Source organism: Pongo abelii, chromosome 6 (genome assembly GCF_028885655.2).
Source record: "Pongo abelii isolate AG06213 chromosome 6, NHGRI_mPonAbe1-v2.0_pri, whole genome shotgun sequence".
NCBI classification, from domain to species: domain Eukaryota; kingdom Metazoa; phylum Chordata; class Mammalia; order Primates; family Hominidae; genus Pongo; species Pongo abelii.
Window position 1 is genome coordinate 110,507,089 of NC_071991.2, and position 16,377 is coordinate 110,523,465.

At 36.6% G+C, this 16,377-nt stretch overlaps 1 long non-coding RNA gene across 1 annotated transcript; it reads left to right on the forward strand.

Moving 5' to 3' along the window:
• The first annotated feature begins 569 nt into the window (after positions 1–569).
• Positions 570–11,698, forward strand: LOC129060268 (uncharacterized). The gene is made up of 5 exons (XR_008526847.1): positions 570–674; positions 1,465–1,514; positions 1,651–1,767; positions 10,856–11,017; positions 11,300–11,698. It is a non-coding gene; the product is annotated as an uncharacterized LOC129060268 (long non-coding RNA).
• Positions 11,699–16,377: the final 4,679 nt, after the last annotated feature.

Below are 16,377 nucleotides of genomic sequence, written 5' to 3' on the forward strand. Positions count from 1 at the left end.
ATCATGACTTGAGGTCATGATTAAACAGAGGTAAGGGTTTAATTCAGTTTAGATTTTTTAATATTCAGTAAGATAGATAAAAGGAACAAAAGTTAATTTCAAAACATTATTTAGACTTTAATATCAAGTTATCAAGTTATCATGTACAGTACTATGTCTAAGATAAGACATATCTTTGATAATATAGTAAGTCTCGACAATGCACCAATCTCTTAATATTTACTATAATATTTTATTGTCTCATCTTTTACATAGTATATACTGAAATTAAATTACTTTTAAAATCCTCATTCTCCTGTTTTACATTATTCTTGCACTAGTTTGCTCAGTCCTTTCAAGGTTTAATCTGGTTCAGCAAATGTGTCCGTGCATCAAAGTCTTCACTCCTCTGAAAAGGGCAAGTTTTTACCTGGCCCAATGCCCTGTGTTGTTCAGACATCAGACGTAGTTTGCTATGTCACTCCTCATTGCTCTGAGGTTAAAACTGATTTTGTGGAGGTGGCTGGCAAGGGTCTCTTGTAATTGTTCTCATCTTTGTTGTTATGGAGATGGAACTCATACAGTTTTCTCCCTGCTTAGTTTATCCTGCTTCATATCCAACAGCACAGTAAACAACCGATTAGGTGACCTACTTAGGTCTGCCAGCATGAATTCACAGACTTCTGTTATTTAAGGTGTGTGATTACTTGAATCTTCCCCTGTGGTCCAGCTTTTTATTTCTACTAACTTTATATTTTCAGTATGTTGTTTATAAGTGGATTCATTTGGTCTAAATACTTTGTTTATTGCCTTCTGTTCAGAAAGAAGTAAGAGACTGGGTCCTAGGCTGAAAATGTGAATTTTAGATCTATTATATTGACATAATCCTAAAATCTATACTTCTTCAAGGACACAAAATCGTGCAGCATGCCAAAACAGTGCCCTGATGTTGTCAGGAACACTCAACACCACTTCTCACAATTACGAGCAGCTGAAGAAACAAAGAGGCAAGAGGAAATAAGTGTGGTTCAATTTGTCTTTCCTGGCTTACATTACAATAAATGAGAGGGGAGAAAGCAAAAGAGGTTGAGTTAAGGTGTAATGAGAAGGGGGAGAGGGTAAAGTATCCTTTGGAGAACATAGCGTACTATAAAGAAGGTTTGTAGAAGTCTGGCGACATGAGTTTAAATTTTGACTCCATGGAAGATGCTGTTGGTGGCCTGCCCAGAATCCCATTACTGGATTGGTATACCAGCTCTCAATTTCAGAGTTGGCTGCAAATGGCTCACAGCTGTCCTGAAAGCTGCCTCACCCAGGAAGTTATGCTTATCCTCCTCCTCCAGGTGGCCTACATACAATGACCTATGCATGCAAAAGTCAAGCCCCTTTTTCTTGAATTGGGGTCAGTTCTGTAATAGGCATTATGCTTCATTGTCCTCTCTAACGAAATGAGGGAGATTAGTGACACTCATTGTTTCCTTCCAGCTCTAAAATTCTGTTTTGGAGTAGTCAAGACCATTGGATCATTTTTATCAGTAAGTTCTTTCTGCTTCAGATGTTCTGTGTGTTTTTTAATGTTGGGCATTTTGGTATTTGATGCAGGCTGATCATGACTAAGTCGTCATTCAATTCCAGTTTTCTTCTTTAGCTATTTTTTCCTTTGCCTTTGAGTGTACATGCACTGGAATGGGGAGACAAATTACCTAAAGCAATGCGGCTATAAATGTATTAATGATTCCTAACTTCAGGAATGTGTGCCAGCATATTGGCCTTGTTACTGGGAAGCAGGTAAGCGTTCTCATCTTAACTGTTCTTTAACTCTAGAAAAGAAGAAACAATTCACCTTATTTTCTTATCTTGCACAACTATTAAACAGTGCACAAAAATAACCTCCTTTGATTGGGAAATAGTTCAGCAAATCATCTGAATTAGCATCCATGCACAGGATTGTAAAATATTAGAAAAACATTAGAAGAATGTTCTTAAAAGCAGGACAGATAACCTCCTGGATGCGTTCTTGCTAAAGCAAGGTCTATGCTGTCTGATTAAAGTCACAGCCTGAGGCATAATGGCACAATTCACCTCACATCCTTAACAACCAAAACTGTCTCTAGTGAGTATTGTGAAGATGTGTAAATTGACATCATCTCCGATTTTTAGCAATTTCCAGTAAGAATTTTGAAGTGAAATTGTGACTCTAAGCTCCAAGCACAATCTCAGACAACACAGCAACCTTGTAGGCCAGTGAGAAATGTACAGAGATCTCTGTCAGGTACAGGATAGTCAGGTATGTCACTTCTTGTTGAATAACAACGAGGCACAGTTGCATGCATCTTGGCCCTCCAAAAAGTACTTGAGATCTGGAATAAAGACCAGCAAGTAATGTTTGAGACTACTCACTGGAACAGAATAGCAATTTCTTCAAACCCTCAAGGCAATATAACAGACATAGATAAATGTACAATTAAAAAAAATGGTCTGTACAAACATGCAAACCCCCTCTTTGGAATAGTAGATTAAAAACATCTAAATTGCTTTGAAGCTTCATAGGCATTTGAATTTTTAATCAATTGAAAAATATCATATTGACTGTTTACAAGTTGTAACATGCTTACATATTTATTTGATCCTTGTTAAACATTACTGCTATAATTGGTGCTGGATTAAAAGCCCAATAAAATATAAATGAAATAAGGTCTTATGAGGGTGTTAGTGTTTCTCTATTTGCATCTCTCCCTCAACTCCAATTCACTTCTACTCGTCTCTGTGCCTGCAAATGTTGAGCCCTGCAGTGTAAATTACCGGGGCTCCTTGTCTTCTGGCTTCCAGGTGAATTGGGCCAATAGGAGGAACTCACAGGAAACAGGAGGGTCGGGGGAGAGAGAGGCTGGGCATTGCATCCCCTTCTTTCTTTCTGTATCTCCAGTCTGGTAGGGGCTGCCTAATCCACAACTGTTGAGCAACTGACTCCTGTTGCATGGCTGCAGCTCCTGAGACTCTTGTATAATAAAATCATTTCCTCCTCTCACGCTGCAGGTGGTGGTTTCATGCTGTGCTAGCCTAGCTGCTGGCTGCCCACTCCTCTGTAGATACTCCCTTACTCAAATCCTCTTAACAATCCTAGTGGAGTGTGTCTTGTTTCTTGCCAGGCCACTGACTAATATATGAACTCTCCTTCTATTCAGACTCTGTTAGGTTAAAATTAGGAAATCTCAGTCTTTCTCAAATGCCTGCTTATAGCAGAAAGGGTCAGGGTACACAGTATAGAAGGAAAGAGGGCTGATTTCTTCATGTGGAAGTATTTCAAAAAGAGATTCCTACTGCACCGTCCACCACACCAAACCCCTTCGCTTGCACCTCTGCAGCATTCTCCCTTCTCATTATTTATCCAGTACACTGAGTACTCCCCTGCCTCAGGTCTTCATTCTTGCTGTTTCCTCTAAATATTTCTCTGAAATGTCTGGAGGAATAGTGTTTGTTTGCCTCCTCACTTCTGCAGCATTATGCCCAAGCTCACATTCTCGTAGAGGCTCTGACATGGTTTGGATTTGTGTCCCTGCCCAAATCTCATGTCAAATTTTTATCCCCAGTGTTGGAGGAGGTCCCTGGTGGGAGGTGATGGGGGTGGATTTACCCCTTGATAATCTCCCGATAGTGAGTTCTCACAAGATCTTGTTTAAAAGTGTGTAGTAGGCCAGGCACGGTGGCTCACGCCTGTAATCCCAGCACTGTTGGTGACTGAGGTGGGAGGATCACTTCAGCCTGGGAGGCGGAGGTTGCAGTGAGCTGAGGTGGGTGGCACCACTGCACGCCAGCCTGGGCAACAGAGTGAGGCCTTGTCTAAAAAAAAAAATTAATAAAAATAAAAGTGTGTCACACTTCCTTCTCTCTCTTCCTCTTGCTCCACCTTGTAGGAAAGATGTGTCTGTTTCTCTTTTGCCTTCCACCATCATTGTAACTTTCCTGAGATCTCCCCAGCCATGTTTCCTGTAGAGCCTATGGAACCATAAGCCAATTAAACCTCTTTTCTTTTTAAATTACTTAGTCTCAGGTAGTTCTTTATAGCAGTGTGAGAACGGACTAATACAGGCCGTCTTTGTTTGCCTCAGATAAAATTCCCACTCCAGACCCTCTATCCCTTCACCCCAGTTAAGTTTAATCATGGGACTTATTTTCAACCAATGTTATTTATTTACATGTTTCAAGTATGCTTATCTTTACTAGAATATTTTTTTCATGATGGTATTTTCATCATCAATTTACTCTGCAGGGCTCAACATTCGCAGGCATAGAGACAAGTAGAAGTGAATTGGAATTGAGGGAGAGATGCAAATAGAGAAACACTAGCACCCTCTATCAGACTGTATTTCATTTATATTTTATTGGGCTTTTAATCCAGAAGCAATTATAGCAGTAATGGTTAACAAGAATCAATTTTCTTGCACACATTCGTAGCACAATATACATTTTTTGAATGAGTGAATAATGAGAAAGAAACACATGATAAGATGTTCCACTGAATGATAAAATTCAATGGAACATCTACACCCTCTTTTCTGGGGGATAAGGGCTAATTTATCTACAAGGTTCTTTGAACTCCTTAAAGATTAGAGACTGAAAAAAGTGCCCCAATTGCAAATTAAAGTTTTACCAATGTACCATATGAAATCTACTTTAATCTGTAGGTGAAGTAAACTATAGGTTACGTTCTTCAAGAAAATTTAAAAATGTCATTTCATTGTATTTCTGCTTCTAGGTAAACATGAAGAACAACAACAACACAGTTTCTAGCTCTAGCTCAGGGCTAAATGTCCTGAGGATAATAGCATGAAGTGCAGAGGGAAGAATAGCCCAGAGTCCTGATTCAGACTTACCAAGTAGAATTTCTTCTTTCTTAACAATGCAAGGGGCAGCACTAGATAATTGGAGGACTTGGGGAAATTGAAGAAACTTGGGAGCAGAAACCACAACAAAATCACAGCACGGTAAAGCTGTAACACATTGTGGTTTCAGACAGATGTATCTGTACTTGGTTTTAAACATTCCAGTTCAGGAGAGTCACAATCTTCAGTAGTTTCTATTTAAGGGCTGAAGATTCTTCCACCCCAAATATTTTCCTTAACACTTGCCTACGTTCCCTATGACATATACTGTGCTTATTTCATCCTATGTTGAGGAGGTGTATGTAAATGTTGGTCACTATTCTTGGTAAAATAATCCTATCTAGTGAGATCATTTAATTACCTTATTTACCTCCATTTATCATTCAACCGAAATAGAACCTGCTGCATTTAGTAGGTGCTCAAGTAATCATTTGCTGAATTGAACTCAATGTCCTGTCTTCACAGTTGTTTCTTTTATAATTATTTTACTTTTGCTATTTGGTTTAATGTCTCACTTTTTAACATACTTTCCCCCCCCCACCATTGTTGTAATATAATTGACAAATGAAAACTGGGTACAGTGGCACTTTCCTGTAGTCACAGCTACTCAAGAGGCTGAGGCAGGAAGATTCCTTGAACCAAGCAGCTGGAACCAAGCCTGGGCAACATAGTGAGAACTCATCCCAAAAATAATAAATAAAAACTAAAAAAAACCCAAGTGTATATAATCAAGGTACACAACATAATGTTTTGATATATGTATACATTGTGAAATGATTACCACAATCAAGCTAATTAATATACCCATTGTTTCACACAGTTAATGTTTTTACTTTGTGTGTGTGGGGAAAAACACTTATGATCTATTCTCTTAGCAAATTTCAAGTCTACAACACAGTATTGTGTGACTAACTATATCCACCATGGTATACATTAGATCTGCAGAACTTATTCACTGTATATTAGTACTCCTTGATCAACATTTCCACATATTTCCCTCTCTTCATTCTCTGGAAGCCACCATTCTATTCCCCACTTCTAGGAATTCAACTTATTTAGATTCCACATAGAAGTGAGATCATGTAGTATTTGTCTTTCTGTGCCTGGCTTATATTACTTAGTATAATGTCCTCTCGGTTCATCAAGATTGCTGGAAATCACAGGATTTTATTCTTTTTTTTATGGCTGAGTAGTATTTCATTTTACATATATATCATATTTTCTTTATTTATTTTGGCTATTATGACTAATGTTGCAGTACAAGTGGGAATACAGATACCTTTTGAGATACTGATTTCATTTCCTTTGAATAATGATATAGATTTTGTGACCCCGCCCAAATCTCATGTTAAATTATAATCCCCAATGTTAGAGAAGGGGCCTAGTAGAAGGTGACTGGGATCATGGAGGCAAACTTCCCCCTTGCTGTTCTCATGATAGTGAGTTCTCACAAGATCTGGTTGTTTAAAAGTGTGTAGCACCTCCCCTTCTCTCTTCCTCCTGCTCCAGCCATGTAAATTGTACCTCCTTTCTCTTCTCCTTCTACCATGATTGTACGTTCCTTCAGGCCTCCTTCAGTCATGCTTCCTGTACAGCCTGTGGAACTGTGAATCAATTAAATCTCTTTTCTTTATAAATTACCTAGTCTCAGGTAATTGCTTTACAGCAATGCTAGAATGGACTAAAACATGTATATCTATATGCCCAGAAATGAAATTGCTGGATCATGTTGGTCTTTCTATTTTTAAATTTTTGAAGAACCTCCATACATTTTCCATAATGGCTATACAAATTTACATTTCTACAGACATTGTATAAAGATTCCCTTTTCTCCACATCCTCATCAATATTTGTTACCTTTTGTCTTTTTGAAGCCATTCTACCAGGTATGAGATGATATATCATTATGGTTTTAATTTGCATTTCCCTGATGATTAGTGATGTTGAGCATTTTTTATATACCTGTTGGTCATCTTCATATCGTCTTTTGAGAAATGTCTATGCAGGTCCCTTGGCCTCTTTTAAATTGGGTTATTAGTTTTCTTGCTATTGAGTTGTTTGAGTTTCTTACATATAGCTTTATATTAATGTCTCATCTGATGTATGGTTTGCAAATATTTTACCCCATTCCATAGTTTGTTTTTCACTCTTTGGTTGTTTCCCATGTTGTGCAGAAGGCTCAGTTTGATGCAATCTTATCAGTCTATGTTTTCCTTTTGTTACCTGTGATTTGAGGCCATACGGAGATATGGTTTGGATTTGTGCTCCCACCCAAATCTTATGGCAAATTGTAATCCCCATTGTTGGAGGAGGGGCCTGATGGGAGGTGATTGGATCATGGGGGTGTATTTCCCTCATAGTGAGTGAGTTCTCACAAGATTTAGTTGTCTAAAAGTGTGTAGCAACTCTCCCTTCATCTTCTTCCTCCTTCTCCAGCCATGTAAGACATGGCTGCTTCCCCTTTGCCTGCTGCCATGATTGTAAGTTTCTTGACACCTCCCCAGCCATGCTTCCTGTACACCCTGTGAAACTGTGAGTCAATTAAACCTGTTTCTTTATAAATTACCCAGTGTGAGGTAGTTCTTTACAGCAGTATGAGAACAGAATAATACATGAGGTCATATCCAAAAAATCATTGCTCGGACCTATTTCAAGAAGCTTTTTTCCTATGTTTTCTTCTAGTAATTTACAGTTTCAAGTCTTACATTTAAATATTTAATTCATTTTGAGTTGATTTTTGTATATGGTGTGAGATAATTCCATTCTTTTGCATGTGGATATTTAGTTGTCCCAATACCTTTTATTGAATAGGCTGTTTTTTCCCCATTGTGTGTTCTTGCCATCTTTATTGAAGATTAGTCAACCATATATGAGTGAAATTTGTGTATATGTGCTTTATTTTGTGTTCCATTGGTTTATATATCTGTTTTTATGTTAGTATTCTACTGTTTTGATTATTATAGCTTTGTATTATATTTTGAAATCAAGTAGTGTGGATGCCTCCAGCTTTGTTCTTTCTCCGTATTTCCTTGGTTATTCAAGGCCTTTTGTGCTTCCTTCTGGTTTTAGGATTGTGTTTTATATTTCTGTGAAAAATGTCATTGGAATTGTGATAGGCATTGCATTGCTTTGGGTAGTATGAACATTTTAACACAATCAATTCTTCTAATCCATGAACATGGGACGTCTTTTCATTTACTTGTGTCTTCTTCAATTTCTATTATCAATGTTTTATAGGTTTTGGTGTACAGATCATTTACCTCCTTTGTTAAACTTATTCCACAGTAGTTTGCTTTTGGTTGCTATTGTAAATGAGATTATTTTCTTAATTTTGTTTTTTGGATAGTTTGTTGTTAATGTAGAGAAATGCAATGATCTTTACATGTTGATATTTTTCCTGAAACTTTACTTAATTGGTTTATTAGTTCTAACAGTTTTTTGAAGAAGCCCTTAGCATATTTTATACATAAGATCATGTCATCTGCAAACAGCAACAATTTTACTTCTTCTTTTCTATTTGGGTGTCTTTTATTTATCTTTCTTGCTTAATTGCTCTGTTCAATATTTCCTGTATTATATTGAAAAGAAGTGATGGGATTGGGCATCCTTGTCATATTTCTGATCTTACAGGAAAAACTTGTTGCTTTTCACCATTAAGTATGATGTTAGTTATGGGCTTTCATATATATCCTACATTATGTTGAAGTATATTCCTTCTATAACTAATTTGCTGAAAGGAAGTTGAATTTTGTCAAAAATGTTTGCATCTATTGAGATGATTATATGATTTTCATCCTTAATTATTTTCATGTAGTATATCACATTTATTGATTTACATATTTTGAGCCATTTTTGCATCTTTGGAACAAATCCCACTTGATCATAGAATATGATTCTTTAAATATGCTGTTGAATTCATTTTACTAGCATTTTGTTGACCATTTTTGCATCTTTGTTTATCTAGAATATTGGCCTGTAATTTTATTTCCTTGTCATATTCTTGTCTGGCTCTGTTATCAGAGTAATGCTGGCCTTAAAAACTAAATTTGGAAGTGTTCCTTCCTTTTCAATTTTTTTGGAAGAGTTTGAGGAGGATCAGTATTAATTTTTTATTAAATATTTATTAGAATTCACCAGAGAAGTCAGTAATTCCTGGGTTTTCTTTCTTGTTGGTGGGAGGTTTTTGGTTATTGGTTTAATCTCCTAACCCATTATTGGTCTGTTTTAATATGTATATTTTTAACTCAATCTCTGAGACACTGAAAATGCCCTGTAAAGTTTACAAAATATGAGATTTGTTTGAAATTTGACCATATCAAGAGTATTAATCTTAAAATGAACCTTAATCTTAGGATTAATACTCTGACCATAATGAGTATTAAGATTAAGAGTACCTGAGCATGTTAAGAGTATTCTTTTTTATTTTTATTTTTTTTTTGGATGAAGTCTCGCTCTGTCATAAGGCTGGAGTACAGTAGCATGATCTCGGCTCACTGCAACCTCCGCCTCCTGGGTTCAAGCAATTCTCCTGCCTCAGCCTCCCAAGTAGCTGGGACTACAGGCGTGTGCCACCACAGACAGCTAATTTTTGTATTTTTAGTAGAGATGGGGTTTCACCATGTTGGCCAGGATGATCTCGATCTCCTGACCTCGTGATTCGCCCACCTTGGTCTCCCAAAGTGCTGGGATTACAGCCGTGAGCCACTACGCCCGGCCAAGAGTATTCTTTAAAGCTTAAAGAAAATGGTTCTCAAAACTGCTTGCACTTTTAGAATCCCTATGGAAACTTAAAAGAAATGATGCCTAGAGTCATACCCAGAGAGAATGATTTAATATGTATTCAATAGCACCTGAATATTGGCACTTTGCAAAACTTTCCCCTGCATTTTTGTTTTGTTTTGTTTTTTGCAACAAAGGATTGGCACCACTACCTTAGAGGATCCAGGTTTTTGGATTCATTTTTGTATTAACTTATAACACACCTGTTTAATTTAAAAGAAACCCTGATAACAACATGACCCAATGGGCAGATGGCTGGATACTTGTCTGGATATCTTCAATTTTTGTATGTCATGTGGATGCAGCCTTATTTTATCAGCCAACAAGGAGGATTAGTTGGAAAAAATACAAACATATTTATCTCTATCAGAGTAGGAAGAATCACACAATTGGTAGAGTTTATCTTTGACTCTCTAAAGAACAGTTCACACAGTTTCAAGCCTGCCTTCCAGCAGAGATGGAAACATCAGACAAACTGCCTATCTGACATATCCATAATAATTTACTGTACCATGCCTTTCCCTGCTCTGTTGTTCATTTGTACTGTCAAGCACGATAAGTGAACAAAGATAGACACACTGTTAACATTTAAATATTACAATGCTTCCCTGTCTTATCATCTATTTTCTTTCCATCCATCTCTTTTCCTTTTTTCTTCATTTAGCCTCTTTTTACAGCTTCCCTCCTCCATCTTAAGAAGCTTTTAAGAAAATTAGGGTTATTTTTTGTAAGCAAGTGACACTGTGATGAATTCTTCCATATGACGTATGTAGTGCAGATTGCCTTACTTAAATGATTAATTAAAATTGATCATAAAATAATGCTAACTTACTGAGCCCTCTCCATTACTTTTGAATCCTTTGTTTTTAGAGACAATCATGAGATGTGCTGCAGCAATAGTGTTAGTCTGTGAGCAAGGAATTCTTTGAGCTATGGAAGGCTAGAAGCTTCTCTAACATTTGATGCTTTCAAAGGAGGCAGCAGAATGTCCTTTGGGGACACCCTGCCAGGTTTTATAGAATTTGTTTTCTTTTCTATTGGGAAATGTGGCAATTGCATCCTAGGGACTTCGGTAGACATAAAAATGTAGCATTCTAATTATGTCTATATGGATGAAAGATTTATTTTTAGCTCTTTGAACATTTAAATGTGTACTTCTAGTGTTATCTAACAAATTATAAGACACTTTATGAAATGGTATTGTCTTATAATAGATCCTAAGAGACAAGAGAAAAATTGCTGAGGGCAGGATTTCAGGCCCTGCAGCCCTTATCTTTACCTGTCATCAAAACCCTCTGTTCTAACCAATTGACTGGAATCCAGCCTATAACATTATTCGGGAATAAAGACCACACAATGATTGCTGTAAAAAAAAGGTAAATATAAACAAATGTAAACTATTCCGAGGAATAATTAAATGTGGCTGAATTTTCCACATCTTCATGTCAGATATGTTAAACATAAATACAGAAGGGGAGAGGGTGACCCTGGTATTTTTACTTTATACAGAAGAGAGAAGTGTAGCACCTTTATGACCTTCTGGCTGTGTTTCCTCAATCAGACAAAAAGTGCTAGTAAATTCAGGGCAGTTTGAGGAGTCAGTTTTACTGATTATTAGGTAATTCAATCAAAATGAATGATCTCAATATTTCATTTAGATATACCCTGGAAATCTGACACAGAGACAGAGTAATCAAAGGCTCCTCTGTTTTGGCTACATCAACATCATAATCATAATCAGACATTAATTGATGTTTGGACAAGGTGGTAATCATTGGTGCTGTGAACAGTAATGAAGAGGTATTAGACACATCAGAATAATAATGTGAATAGAAGGCTGAAATGTTATTCTCCAACAAACAAGAAACAAATATTCAAAATTGTAAGCAGAAAAATGCTGCAACGTTACAAGATTCTATGCAGTGTTACTTGGTTTGCAGATGAAGTCAGGACTTAACTTGAATCAGAATTACTAAACCCCTAAATAGACCTATTCCTGCTTGCCATGCCCAAATCCCTCTTGGTTCAAATTTTACAATAAAGAAGGCATACTACACATTTTTAAGTACATGAGATCATGAGAAAGTATTTAATTTTTACATACTTGTGATTTGGAGAAAGAACTTACTTTTCATGAAGCATGAGAGGAAATTGAGGATGAGCATTTGGATTACTTTCTGACTTGAACACCTGGGAAAGTATATGTATTTTCAAGTATAAGTGAATAGCCCTGGAAACAGAAGCACAACTCTAGGAACAATAACTAGTATTTATTGAGTGCTTACTATGTGCAAGGTGTTGTTCTAAGCCTTTTGCATTAATTAACTCATCTAATCCTCATTACAATCCTATTTGGTAGGTAGTATTATTATCACCATTTTACAGAATAATTAAGACGCACAGGTTAAATAAACAGAGCAAGGTCACAGAGCTGGTAAATGGCACAGCTTGTATTTGAACCAAAAAATTCTGGGTCCAGAGTCTACAGAAAAACTAACACACTAGAGTGCCTTGACGCATTAGGGTGATTTTTAAAAAAATCTTTCTTGTCTCTGGCCAGGATGCTACCACAGCCTTATATAAAGATAGTTACTTTTTATTATGCATATTTCAGATTATCAAAAGTTCAATGTGTATGGTGAAAAGCTGAGCCTAGGTCAAAAAATAATGAGATGATCATCAGTCGCCAGAGGGCACATTTGTCTATGGTCTTGAAAGCCTCTGGAGGGAGGGGACGGGGTATAGGAAGAGGGGAGCTAAGAGTACATGGCCTAGCTGAATTTTCCTGGGCATGAATACCAGCTTGGACCGCAGTGGAAGTGCCAACAGATGACAAGCTTCACAAATCAATGATACAAGTTTTCTGTGGAGGTGGGGCGGGGGGACGTAATGTTTATCTATGAAGAAAGGCTTTATTTTTGGCTCATCTGAGGCAACGAGGTCATCAGGCTACACAGGGAATAGGTACAATTCAGGGAACAATATGGGACTGAATAAATAAGCCTGAATTTTGCATCTCATATGTTTACTCACTCTATCACAAAGAAGATCCTATGATATGTTCTAAGGGCCCTGGGTAGGGGCTCTCAGGCTAAGGACCATGATGAAACAAACCTTTGCATTTTAATAGACAGTGATGTTGAAGGGTGAATTACTGGTCTGTGTAATTCCAATATAATTAGTCAGTGCTTTCAAAATGGTTGACTGAAGAAGTCACTGTACTTGAGGTCCAAATTAACATAATCTAAATCCTCTAGAGAGGAGATATTACAATTTCCTTTCTCTCATAAGGGTCAGAAGTCAGAAGACTATTGTTCTTTCTAGGGTTTAGCCAATGACCCTTTTTATAACAAATATTTTGTAGTGCTCCCTTTTTCATTCTAAGATGAAATTTTAGATACTATCTTACTTGTAGTATAAAGATCAATATAAGAGTGGTGATGGTATCACAGGTGTTTTTCATATATCCAAACCCATCAAATTGTACTCCTTAATACGTGCAGCTCTTTGTGTATCAATTATACCTCAATAAAGCTGTTAACAATCAATATATCTGATTTCATTACAAAATAAAAATCAATGAAATAAATTTAAATGAAGTAATACACATTTCATTATGTAAATATTCAGTCAGGATCACACAAGAAAATAAAATGAAGTAGTAAGATGCTTGCACCTACACATAGAATTCCAGAAATGTGACTGTTCCAAATCCAGATTGATGTAGGTGTATTGAACTGGTTGTACAGGGTGACTCAACCTCCACCAAGTGACACTGTTGTCAGGGACATGATTTTACAAAATTGCAAACAAATCTTGGCTAAAATCCAGATAAAGCAAAGTAAAATCTTCCTACCATTTGGCAAAGACTGGTATTCCCAGAAAAATTATCTTAGGGAAAACTATGCTTATTGTAAAATGTGGTTAGATTCTAAGCTCAGATTATAAATATTTTTTCATCCACATAAGAGACCAGCAGGACATTTAAAAGTCATTTGGGACAATTCTTGGTCGGTAGGCCTCCTCCACACACTGCAGAACATGCAGTCCTCCCTTGTGAAAAGCAAGTGGTGCCCTCTCTTATGATAACCAAAAATACCCTATGCCTTTCCAAAATTCCTCCTATAGGGGGGCATCACCACATGGAGAACCATTAGTCTGGCTCAAACTTGCTTCAGTCAAGTTTTATTTTTTTCTCTTCTCTTTAGTGGAAATAATATAGCTATTCATCTGCACTCATATAGCAATGACTGCAGACTACCTGCTGTACATGAAGGTTATCGTTAAGCTCCTCTTTAACCTTATGAAATGCCAGGGAGGACATTAAATACAAATCTCTCTCTAAAACCGAAGTTGCTTTAAGAATGATTCAGCCATGGCAATAATGAAGTCAGTTCTTAAAAAGAATGTGTTCTTCAGCCAGTGTAAATTCCAAAAGGGAAAAAAGAAAAAAAATTAAGCAAGAGACCATCATGGTCATTTTGAAGGGTAAAGGAATCCAAACTAAGGATTTTATAGAGAACACAAGCACAAACACAAAGCAGTTTTCAAAGGGTCAGTGGCTCTTACAAAGATTATACAGTCAAGTCTGTTTAGCATGAATCTAGCAACAAAAATCAATGTTACATATGTTCTATCAGAATGACCCACACACAAATCTTTTAACTGCTAGACACATTGATAAATCAACCAAGCACTAATGTTATCTGACTCCTTCAGATAAAGATGCCACATTTTTTGTGGCATCCATAGATTACTTTAGACAGAAATAAATTCCTAGAGAAAAAAAGAATGAGAAAAAGAAGATGAAGTGTGTGCTATTAAATACATTGAGATTTATTTTCTTCTGTATTATTTGAAAAAGTGCAAACTTGGCGACCTTGTGTTTTGTCAAAGCAGTACTAAACCTTTATTTGTGAAAACAAAATAGAGAATATGTGTGGGATATCAGGACACTCATATACTGCAACAACTACATTTATAGAATATTAGGAGTATGCCCAAGTGAACAAGAAACTTTATTAGATACAAACAGTACAAATATTCATGCTTTTTGACTCCTTGGCAAGCATTGATATTATTAAAGAATCTCAGATCATAGGTAGATTTTTGAAAGGTTTAAGATACAGACCCCTCAATATGTCATTTATATAGATATGTAGTGACCATGTATGGTTAGTCTACTTAATGTGATATGTCCCCAAACTCTTTAAATTAGTAGTATGCTTAGATACATCACATTTGTAAGAATTCAAATAAGTGAGCTGCTTGCACAAGGTAAATATACTTAATACTACTGAACTGTTTAAGAAAACACTGAGCAATTAAGTTTTTTTTTTTTAATTAATGTCTGCAGTCAAATCCCTGCACCTCTGAATAAGTGTTAGCCCTGTATGGCACATTATGAACACTGCAGTACAATATCCATTGGAAAGTAAGTGCCATGAGTTCAGGGACATGCTCTCTTTTGTTCACATCTATATCCATAGTGTCTAGAAAATGTCTCTTATAGCAGGAGTTCACAATACTTATTAAATAAATGAATTACTAAATTTCAGTTGCTCCCATGAGCTCCAATATATTTAAATTCATAATATGATCACTAATAAAATACACTTATTGTTGAGATGAAATGAGATATGCAGAAATACTTTATAGACTGTATCCATTATGAATTATTATTGCTGTGACATGCTGTTATTTTGACATGTCATTTACCCTTTAAAATAAATTCCTATGTATTTGTCAATGATGAACAAAAGCCTAGAGTACAAAAAAACACATTTTCTGAAACACTGTCTGTTAGAAATTTTATGATGTCCGGTGTTCCAGATTTCACTGGCCACTTCCTGTCAGTCTCCTTTGCTAGTTTTAACTTTTTCCGAAGAGCTTGGTCTTACACACTCTTTTATCTCTTTGCATTCTTTCTTTTGGTGATAATGCTTATTACCATCACTTCATGTAACACCTACACGCTGAGGACCCCTCAGTGATGCCTATTTTAAATGTCTCTTCTTATCCATCTTTAACTGCCCACCTGACATTTCAAATAAGCTGTCTCCCAGGCATTTCAAACTCCACATTAGTGCAACTGAATTTCAGATCTCCACCTCACTCCACCCCACCTCAATTCAAACCTGTTGTTTCCAAACTTCCCCATCTCAGTAAAGGTTAACAGTGTCCACTCAATTGCTAAGCCAGGAACGTGGAAGTCATCATTAGTTTAATTTTTCTAATCCTTCTCCCTTCCTACAGCGAATTTATCAAGATATTATTTGTGTCTACCCTTTGAAATATACCTCAAATCTCTACTTCTCTCTATCTTCCCTGCCAGCGCTCTGGTACCGTCCCTTCTTGCTCGGAGAATAGCACTAGTATCCAACCAAACTTCCTTCTTTAACAATCTATTTAGTTGCCAAAAGGAACATATTAAACTTTAAATCATTTCAGTACCCTTTTGTGCCCTCCCACTGCACTTAGGATATAATCCAAACTTAACATTTCTTATGAAGTTGTGATGATTTCACCATGGTCTATTTTTGGTAATCCTATTTCATGTCTCTCTTCTCTTCCCTTCTCTGTTCCAGCTACTGTGAATTACCCTGTGACCTTTAATCAAACAGATCTCCTTTTTGTTTGTTTCAGGACCATTCTATATGCTTTCTTGGCCCTTAACATCATATCAAATGGCTGGATCCTTCTCATCTCTAAGATCTCAGCCGTGCTTCTCCCAAGA